A 9,571-nucleotide genomic window follows, 5' to 3' on the forward strand; every position below is an offset into this window, starting at 1 on the left:
TCCATTTCAATAAAAATATTGAATATGTTCTAGCTCAGAGTCAAGTCTGTAACTTCTTGACTTTCTGGAAATGTTATTATACTCCCAAGCTTAATATCACAGTAAATCTTACCTCCAGAAAATACTGTGGTTCTCCTCCTAGTAAAGAAAAATGTGCTAGAAATTGTAACTCCAGGAGGCTCAAAGCTCTTTAGAATATGCCCAGTATGGCACGTCCATGTCTTATGTCAAATGGACAACCAGCAGGTGATTACACACAGTAGCCTAAGAAGGTACCATTAGATGTTACAATTTTTAGTATTTATTTTCTTCTCAGTTCAAAAAAAAGCCACCAAAATGATTTAAGACTTCCTGAAATACTCCTATAAATATTCTGTTAATTCTACTCCAGATGAAATTGATGTATCTTACATAAATTGATGACTTACTATGAACAATCATAGTAAGCCATAAAACTCAGGGTTGCTTGGTGATAAAAAAAAATTTGGTTAAACAGCTAAATATTTTATTTATAATGCCTCAACTACTTTTGGAATCATGTGAGACATTGTTTCCTTTTCTATTTCCTGCAGTATTCCTCCCAAAGCTAGAGTTTGTTTTAAAAAGACAAAGATTAAATACCGCGGTGAATTATTTCTCCGCTTATGTGCAAACACCTTTTTCTTTTTGCTTGTCTTTGTGAATTTTTGAAATCTAATATTTATTACATTGTGTTTAAAAAAGAGACAAGTTAGCATGCAGTTTGAAAAAGAAAAGATGGTAACTGTAACAGATCTAATTACAGTGAGATACCGTAATTGGGTCAGCTAGAGGCTACGAATGAATGTATTTGTAATGGAAATAGGAACTTTTCTGGAACATTTTTTTCTTTCTTTTTTTTTTTTTTTTGATGTTCATTTATTTATTTTAAGAGAGAAAGCGTGAGCAGGGGAGGGGCAGAGGGAGGGAGAGAGAGAATCCCAAGCAGGCTCTATGATGTCAGCATGAACCCAACAGGGCTCAATCTCACCTGATCATTACCTGAGCCAAAATCAAGAGTTGGACATTTAACTGACTGAGCCACCCAGGCACCCCTAGGAACTTTTCTGGAACATTTAAATAGCTGATATTATGCTATTGCCTTGGAGACCCCACTTGAATTTTTTTTTCCTTTTTTTTTTTTTTTGGTTAGGTCTGAGAAAGAAATCCCAGATGGAAAAGTTCAAAGTAGGAGATTAGTATCTAGACAAGCCATAGTGGTTGTGTTTGGAAACCTAGACACCAAGAGCCCACTGAAGGGGGCTGACTGCTGAAAGGAAGGAAGGACTGGGAACCCCAACTTTGTATGTGTGGATGCATCACAGAAAAATGCTACTCTCTGCAGCAGTTTGGATGACACTGTTATTGAGTAGCTTGGAATTTACCTATATCCTTTTAAATTAGCTGTTTCTAATTTCTTTTTTTTTTTATTTGTACTACTTGATGTTAGGCTAATCACCCAACTGATGAGTCATATAGTACTCTACTATATAGAGTACTATGTATAATAGAGTTCTATTATATCTCATTTAAGGAAATTTTTATTCACCAAAAGTTATAAGACTAAATAATTCATCTATGGTATGTTATGGACAACCTTCTTGATCTCATAAAAGCTGATTGTTCACTTTGTGCATTTTCCTGCCTCTTGCTTTTTCCTTTCCTACTTGCTTCCTTTAGGCATGCTTTTCCCATGTTGAGTACCTTCTCTAGGGCTTGAGCAAGAGGAAGGTAAGACTTCAAACTTAGGTCAGCCATGTTATTAAAGGTATGCTTGGAGAAGTGTATGGAAAATAAGAAATTTGCCAGCAAAAGTGACATTTGTAAATTATCTATGAACCTAATTGATTCATTTTAAAAAATGCTCAATTTCTTTAGAACAACACTGTCTGGTAGAATGTCTTGTGATGATTGAAATGTTCTGTACCTGTGCTGTTCAATTCAGTTGCCACTAGTGAAAATGAGTAACTGAATTTTTAATTGTATTTCATTGTAATCATTTTAAATTTAAATGGCCACATGGAGCTAATAGCTACTGTAATGGTCAATGCAGCTCTTGAACATGTCTTTCTAGTTATCTAGGTTAAGCACTCCAATATCATTTCATTAACTCCAAAACTACTAATTTATAAACCATGATTACTTGACATGGATTGAATTAGTCTATCATTGACTTCTTGAACTATGAAGAAATGGCTGATAATCAGATTAAAAATGTAAAAAATAAAACAAAGCAAAACATTATAGACCAAAAGTTGCATAGGAGCAAAAACTTATTATAAGAACTAATTCAGCACCATTAAAACTATTTATAAATTAATACAGATAATAAATTTGTTAGATGATGAATCACTTTTATTACTCATTGATATGAACTAGGTCTAAATGGACCTTTTTACTTGGAAACACTCTGGAAATGGTTAATTCTATGTGTCAATATTTGGGGGTTTTGTTTGTTTGTTTGTCTGTTTTTGTGTCAACTTGACTAGACTAAGAGATGCCCACATGGCTGGTAGAACTATTTCTGGGTGAGTCCCTGAGAGTGTTTCTGAAAAAGGTTACCATTTGAATTAGATTAAGTAAAGAGACCTGCCCTCGCCAATGCAGGTGGACATTTTCCAATCAGTAGAGGGCCTGAATAGAACAAAAAGATGAAGGATGGGCAAATTCTCACTCTCTCTTCTTAAGCTGTGATATCCATCTTCTCCTGCCCTCAGATATCAGAGCTCCAGGTTTAGGGACCTTACAACTTTGGGACTTACACCATCAGCTCCCCTACTTCTCAGGCCTTTGGAACCGGACTGAATTATATCACCAGTTTTCCTGTCTCTTCATGTTGCAGACTGTAGCTCATGGGACTTCTCGGCCTCCATAAACATGTGAACCAATTCCTATAATAAATCTTCTCTTATATGTATATATCCATATATATCCTACTTGTTCTGTTTTTCTGGAGAAAGCTGCCTAACACAACTCTTTAATATTTATGTATTTTAGCATTTATTCAAACTATGCCAGACAGTGGACTAATGGTGTTGTTTTTTTTTTTTAACTTGCCCTGAAGAGGTCCATTTTTGCTCTAAAGATGAAATGTGTATCTTTCACTCAGCAGAATTTAATATTAACATAAATATTAATATATTTGCCAACTTGAAGATATGCAAGGACATTAAACAATTTAATACCCCCAAATCTTACTTTTTTTTTTTTTTTAATTTTTTTTTTCAACGTTTATTTATTTTTGGGACAGAGAGAGACAGAGCATGAACGGGGGAGGGACAGAGAGAGAGGGAGACACAGAATCGGAAACAGGCTCCAGGCTCTGAGCCATCAGCCCAGAGCCTGACGCGGGGCTCGAACTCACGGACCGTGAGATCGTGACCTGGCTGAAGTCAGACGCTTAACCGACTGCACCACCCAGGCACCCCTCTTACTTTTATTTTTAAAGATGTCACCAGCACTCTATTTAATGTATTTCATACTTTCCACATAAATAATATTGAATTTTCCTTAGATGAGCACAAAACAATGAGGTTTTTAATATTTTATTTAATTGTACTTTATAGTGATTATTATTTATATGATTGAAAGTTTCTTTAGTATAGTATATTAGCATATGGTATAGTATATGTATGTGTATTGTATTAAATATTTAAAGTTTTTGCTACATTTTAGGTAATAATAAGTTTAAAAATTTTCCCCAGTATTTAAACTGTGATTTAGTTTATGTATAGTAGATAGCACTAATGTATTAATATATGTATAAATACAATAACTACTGTATTTCTCATAAGTACTATAAGTTTAACAATACTTATATAACCATAAGAATAACTTTAAGCATATGCACTAATATAAAGATAAGTACTAATAGTTTCTTTTTTAAATTTCTTGCATTAGGTATTATTTTAATGCCTGATATGTAATGTCATTAATAAAAATAATGAATTGATTTGCACATAATAAAAGGGACTTAATATGTTAGTCCAATATTAATATGTTAGCCCAATATTCCAAGAATATTGAGCATGGTCTATAGAGCCAAGCTGCAAAGACTGTTCAATTCCCAGCTCTCCACACACTAGAAATAACTTTGAACAAGTCATTAAACTCATCTGTGCTTCAATTTCCTCACTAGGAAAGCAGAAAATAATATTTGTCTCTTCATAAGGTCATTGTGAGAGTTACATAAAAATATTCATGAAAATTACTTTATGTAGTTCCTAACACATAGTAAGTGCTCAATAAAACATTATTATTATTATTATCAATATTATTACTATCATCAGGAATATTGCAAGGTAAACTAAATATATTTAGGATCTTATGTCAACTACTTAAAGGAGATATTTAAGCGAGGAGCTTGACAGTGTTCATGTATTATTATAGTATCCATTTTCACAGAAAACTAAACCAGAGTTTACATACTGGAAGATTTTTATTACAAGTATCTGAATTTGTACATAAAACGTTCAAATATTTTTATTTCCTTAAAGAATATTAATTTGTCTTTTTCCTCTCAGTATAAGATTAGAAAATCTATACCCTTTTGTAATTTGTGTGCTTTGTTTTGAAGAATATATTTTGGACATAGAGCTATTGCAGAAGATGTCCTTCATGTTGAAAACAAATTTATTTTTCTTTGAAAGACACGTGTATTTCATTTTAAAAAATGGCCTTTATTCTCTATGCCTATAAATCTTAAGAATGGATATATTAAAAATGGAAAAAAAAAACTTCTAAGAAAACATTTCTGTAATGAATACTGCCCTACAAAAGATGTAATATTTGAGAAAGGCTCTGATCCAAAAGTATGATCAGAAATTTTCAAGTATAGCATTGAATCAGATCTCTAAATGCCACCATGCACTGAGTAAACAGATTTAGCTGGCAGTGCAAATCAAATTGGGAAAACTGAATATCTCAGTAATGCTGCCAATTTCTCAAGCCTCAAAGATTTACATCTTTGAATTTATCCTGAAGTTAGTAGTATAGTACATGAAATACTCCATGAGTTTAATTTAAACCTTACCTTTAAAGGTATGCACTTGTGATCCCACTTGCCCAGTTGATTCCTCAACTGCTTTTAGGAGGTTTGAAGGGAATAATTGGCTTCAAACTGGAGAGCTAAATAGGTAAATGTGGGCAGTAAACAAGTGTGCTTTGGAACCCCAATTTCTCTCTTTGTATTAGCTTCGTGACCGTTAGCTACTATAACAAATAAGCTTACAGATGTATGATAGCTCACATACAGTAGACATCTATTCCCTACTCGTGTTAAGTCCAAAATGAGAGTTCTTTTTTGACAGATGGTCTCCTTTGAGCAGAGATTCAGAGACCCAGGCTCCTTCTAGTTTTGGCTCCATTGTTTTCAACATGTTTCTAATATGACCATGCTGGTCTACGACCAAAGACAAAGGGAAGGAATAAATAGCATGAGGTGGAAAGGTTTTCTGCACCAGGCCTGGGAAAGAGACACACACCACTTCTACTCACGGTCCACTGGCTGGAACTCAGTCATGTGAAAAGGAAGCTGGGAAACATAGCCCAAGATACGCCAGGGATGACAGGCAGCAGTGCCACACCCTTCCTGATAATCTACAGCCTGCAGGCTATATAGTTTCCTCTCCACAGTCACTAGTGCTTTCCCTGTTGCCTCCATGACCTCTTCATTTGCTGGAGGGAAGTAGTCTCATTAATTAATTCACAGTTATGTGTCAGCCCCGGGTGTGCATTTTAAAAACAGAAGCCTGGAGAACGATTATTCACTCTGTAGAAGACCAACGGGAGGAGTTTTTTTGCTTTTCATGTTTTGCTGTTTGTTGTTTTGTGGGTGGCTTGGTAAAACAGGTTCAAAAAATAAGCAAGAGCTCTTTAGTCCACAAATAAGGCAAATTCTAAAAAGGAGTCAACTTCCTGGAAAATGGAGGGGAGGACACAAATTAAAGAATAGATGTTATAAATAGCATCTATTCAATTCTGGATTTTTCCCCCTCTTCTCTTTAGTTATTCATAATGTAAACTAGTGGCAGGTTGGTGTCTCTACTGGTATTAGGTAAAAGATGTATGTGTCTTTATTCCTATACTGAGTTAGCACGCATGAAAGATCTAATAGAAATTGCAGATGCAACATGTTCCAAAATGTTAAAATGTTGACTTTCCTCCACAAACTTGTTCCACCCACATACTTTCCCTTCTCTGCTAATGCAACTCTATCCTAACACTTGCACAGAATTAAAACTTTAGAGTCATTTTTGATTTTTCTCCTCTCACAACTCTTATCCAAGCTTCCAGGAAATACTGTTGATTGGATATTCAAAATGCTCAGAATATGAACACTTCTTCTCGTCTTCACTGCTCAGTATTGAAGCCTCCACCCTCTGGACCCTGAATTACTGAAAAAGACCCCTCACTGGGGCACCTGGGTGGCTCAGTCAGTTAAGGGTCTGACTCTTGATTTCACCTCAGGTTATGATCTCATGGTTTGTGGGTTGAAGCCCTGCATCACTGACAGCATGGAGCCTGCTTGGGATTCTGTCCCTCCCTCTCTCTCTGTCCCTCCTCCATTTGCTAGAGGGTTTTGTTGTTGTTGTTGTTGTTGTTGTTGTTGTTGTTTTTAACTTGCCCTGGAAAAGCCCATTTTTGCCCTAAGGATGAAATGTGTATCTCTCTCTGTCTCTCTCTCTCTCTCTCAAAATAAATAAACTTTAAAAAAAAGAAAAAGAAAAAGAGCCTAACTAATTTTATTGCTTCTATTTTTACCGAACAGCACCACCACAACCACCCCCATACCCCTCTACTTACACACACAGAATCTACTCTCAACCCATGGGGTAGGGGGAAGAGCTAAAGGTAGAAGCAGTGAAATTAGGATGCTATTGCAATAATCCAGGTTAGACATAATAATGCTGCTCCTACTCTCCCTTTCACTCAGTCTGCTTCCACCATAATGACCTCATTGCTGTTTTTGAACAAGGTAGATATTCTCTTACATTTCTCTTCTAAACAAGACTTATCCCGAGCATCCTCTTAAATATTGCAATGTGTTACCTATCTTCCCACCCGGAATTTCTAAGTCTTCTTAAACCAATTTCCCTTTTTCTTTGTTTTTAAATTGATGTATGATCAACATATAACATTATATGAGTTTCAGGTGTACAATGTAATGATTTGATATTTGCATATATTGTGATATGAAACAAAATATATAAAATATATAAATATAAATAATATAATAAAATATAAAAAGTAAACATATATATAAAGTATCATATATATTTAAAATTTTTAAATATGATATAGCAAATAAAATACATAAATATAAATAAGATATAAAATAAAAATATAAAAAATAAAACTACAGTAAGTCTAGTTAACATACATCACCTAAGGACTTTCAAGGTCTACTTTCTTGGGGCACCTCAGTGGCTCTGTCGGTTGAGCATCAACGGTTATAAGTTCAAGCCCCGTGTTGAGCTCTGTGCTGAGCATGGAGCTTCCTTAAAATTCTCTCTCCCTTTCCTCCCCCCTCCCCTGCTTGCACATGTGCTCTCTCCCTTGCTCTCTCCCTCTTTCACTCTCTCTCTCTCTCTCTCTCTGCTATTGAGTTGTGGAGGGCTTTTTAAAATACTTTTAACATATTAACCCCTTATCAGATCTATGATTTGCAAATATTTTCTCCTACTCAGTACATTGCCTTTTCACTTTGTTACTGGTTTCCTTTGCTGTGTAGAAGCTTTCATAGTGATGTGGTCCCACTTGTTTATTTTTGCTTTTGTTTCCTTTGCTTTTGGTGTCAAATCTAAGAAATCATTGCTAATAATGTCAAAGAGTTTACCTGATTTTTCTTTTTTATGTAATATGTAATGCTTTCTAACATACTTTAAAAGTTGCATGAGTTTTATATTCATTGTTTGCCTCTCTTCCAGAATGTAAGCTCCACAAAAGCAGAGATTTCTCTTGTCATGTTTTCCCATTGCTGTCTTTCCAGTGCCTAGAAGAATACCTGGCACATAATAGACACTTTATAAATATTTATTTTACATTGATAGAATTTTTCTAGACATTAGCATATAATTTACAGTTGATGATCCTGTAAGTTTTAACCTTTTCTCGGTCACTACTATATGGTAGAGAAGTTTAATCAAAATTCTTAGGACAAACATTGCTTACAGTGTGTTTGATGGAAAATTAATCTCACAAAATACTTTTGCAGATAAGTTTATAAAATATGACATACCATACCTACTTGTTGGAGATTTGCAAAGTGTGTTACTATATTATAGTCTCTGAGATACTTTGCTGTACAAAAACCTGTTTGATCTAATCCAGCATTTCCTAAATTTACCTAATGTACCTCTTTTTTCCATAGGGCAGCTATTAGCATCCTATGGAGTTTTTGTTCCATGCTTACACTGGGGAAACATTGTTTTAGACCAGTGGTTTAAAAATAATAATATCCAAATGTGTTTTAACCCAGAAATACAGTTTGACTCAACACGTGAAAATCAATCATTGTAATATAGTATATTAAGTAGATAAAAGATAAAAACCACATGATTATCTCAATAGATGCAGACAAACATTTGACAGAATTCAAATTTTTTTTCATGATAAAAACACTTAACCAAATGAGGAGTAGAAGGGAATTTCTTCAATGTGAGAAAAATAAGAATAACAGCTTACATCATCAGTGGTGAAAAATTGAAAGTTTCCCCCCCTATGGTCAGGAGTCAGAAAATAATGTTCATTCTCACTATTTTTACAGAACATTAAACTGGAGATGCTAGCCCAGGCAGTTAGACAAGAAAAAAGAAGTAGAAGCATCCAGATTGGAAAGGAAGAAGTAAAAACATCTTTATTTATAGGCTACGTGATTTTTATGTTAAACACACACAAACTATTAGAGCTAATGAGATGAATTCAGCACTGCTGGATATAAAAACCAATGTGCAAAAATCAGTTATATTACTGTACTTTAAAAATGAGCAAACCAGAAAACAATTTCATTGATAATAGCATCAAAAAAGAATACAATACTAAGGAATAAATCTAACAAAAGAAGTGCAGTGTACGTATACTGAAAACTACAAAGCATCATTAAAATAAATCAATGAAGACTTACATAAATGGCAAGATATATTCATGGATGGAAAGAATCAATGTTGTTACGATGGAATTACTCTCTAGATTGATCTACAGACTTAACACAATCCCTATCAAAATATCTGTTGACATTTTTTTTTCAGAAATTGACAAGCTGATCTTAAAATCTTATGGAGATTCAAGGGACCCCCAAATAGAAAAACATTCTTGAAAAGGAACAAAGCTAGAAAACACACTTCCCTATTTCAATAGTACATGGCTATAATCAAGGGGTATGGAACTAGCTAGCCTAAGGATAGACACATAGATTAAGGAAAATAGTTGAGAATTTTCACAACAAATTAATGATGGAGCTAGGATTCAAAAACAAATCAAACGTGAATATCTATGTTTTTCTTACTACCGCGTAAGTTTTCTTGGTTGATTTTCCTGTCTATATTCTCCACAA

At 34.3% G+C, this 9,571-nt stretch overlaps 1 long non-coding RNA gene across 1 annotated transcript in view; it reads right to left on the minus strand.

The window, feature by feature from the left end:
- The window catches only part of LOC131507139 (uncharacterized), a 31,510-nt gene extending 23,926 nt beyond the window's left edge, over positions 1 to 7,584 (minus strand). The window contains exons 1-2 of the long non-coding RNA XR_009259355.1: positions 7,405 to 7,584; positions 5,051 to 5,145 (exon numbers count right to left, since the gene is read on the minus strand). This is a non-coding gene — a long non-coding RNA (uncharacterized LOC131507139). The remainder of the gene's footprint in view (positions 1 to 5,050; positions 5,146 to 7,404) is intronic.
- Positions 7,585 to 9,571: the final 1,987 nt, after the last annotated feature.

This window comes from Neofelis nebulosa, chromosome 3 (genome assembly GCF_028018385.1).
Source record: "Neofelis nebulosa isolate mNeoNeb1 chromosome 3, mNeoNeb1.pri, whole genome shotgun sequence".
Lineage (NCBI taxonomy): Eukaryota > Metazoa > Chordata > Mammalia > Carnivora > Felidae > Neofelis > Neofelis nebulosa.